Source organism: Austrofundulus limnaeus, unplaced genomic scaffold (genome assembly GCF_001266775.1).
Source record: "Austrofundulus limnaeus strain Quisiro unplaced genomic scaffold, Austrofundulus_limnaeus-1.0 Scaffold162, whole genome shotgun sequence".
NCBI classification, from domain to species: Eukaryota; Metazoa; Chordata; class Actinopteri; order Cyprinodontiformes; family Rivulidae; genus Austrofundulus; species Austrofundulus limnaeus.
The window spans coordinates 538,082-539,501 of record NW_013952564.1 but is presented as its reverse complement, the minus strand read 5'-3'; positions in this window follow the sequence as shown (position 1 = coordinate 539,501).

The window sequence follows — 1,420 nt, the reverse complement described above, 5'->3', positions numbered from 1 at the left end:
TTGCATGCAGAGAGAGGAAAGAGATGGGGCTTTTATAAAGCACCCCCACCACGACACGTCATTATCAGTCTGTGATCATAGTCTATTTGTTGTCGGGGGTCGGTTTACTGGGAGGCCTGGGTGGTGATTGGTCAGACTCCGAGCAGCGCAACAGTTGTGGCATGCACCTTATTTTTAGGAGCTCCTATTTGGGTGACAGGAGGGAGGGAGAGGGGGAGAGCCAGGGAGGGGGCTGACCGATTGTTGTGAATGTGTGTCATGCTGCCAGGGGTCCAAGCGGATGAACAACTGCACTAAGAAAAGAAGGAGCAGTGAGTTCCTCTGAGTTAAAACTGTCTAACAGAAAGTGTGTTTTTGACTTTTCGTTTGGGCCACAAACATTTTAAAAGACTGAGGTCACTGTGAGAATGTGTCTAATTCATCACCGCAGTGTGAGATGATTTCTGTACGGACCGTCAAAGGTCACTTTGCTCCAGGAGGCTTATGAGATGATGTTTTAGCCTCTATAAGTGATCGTCAAGATGGCCTGAAGGCCTGTGTCTTCTTGATGGTCTTTCAGGGTCGATGGGTTGTTCTGCTTCACTAATGGGATAGTCTAGTTCAAGGCTATTCATCTAAATTGTTCTGGGGGCCACAGTTAATGCAGACCAATGGCACAGCGGCCGAACATCCAGCAATTAAAGTTATTATGTAAATAAACCAAGTGTTACAAAGATCTGTTACCTTTGGAATTTTTTTTTGCTGTATTTAATCATAAATACACCATATAGAACCATATAAAAGTAGTGATAAATCAACAATATCAAAAACTAAAATGACACATTTTGCCTCATATTTAACACAAATATTATTTTGACATCTCTGATTTGCCAACTTTTTTAACCAATTTTATTTTCACTTTCATAATTTTATCTTCAACTGCTTGTAGTTTTCACAGTCTTGACTGTGCATAGAAATGGTTTTTACCAGCTTCTAGCCAAGTTTCTGAAGTTTCTGTAGATACCACGTCTATGTTTAACTAAAAGAACTTAAATAAATTAAAGAAGATAACCTGGGGTTTAGACTTCAGAGATGAGTGAACCAATTGGCGTGCCGCATTTTGGTCACTTGCGGGCCGGATGTGGCCCTCAGGCCGCCTGTTTCTGGTTGTTTCTGAAGTTATGTTCTGTCAAGTAGTCATGAACAATTTGTACCTTATCAGTAGTGGCATCAGTCAGAAACCACAGAGGAGGATGAAGAAAAGGCAAAAGTCTTTGTCCGGGTTATGCTGTTGGCTAACCGAACAAGTGCCAATTTATTTTTAAAGCTGTGGTCTTTAACTTGATCAGGTCACTCCTGTCTAAGATTTTTCATCTGATGAGTTTTTTTTTTTTTTTTGGCTCATTGTGGCAAAAATAAAGGGATATTATCAGTTGTTATT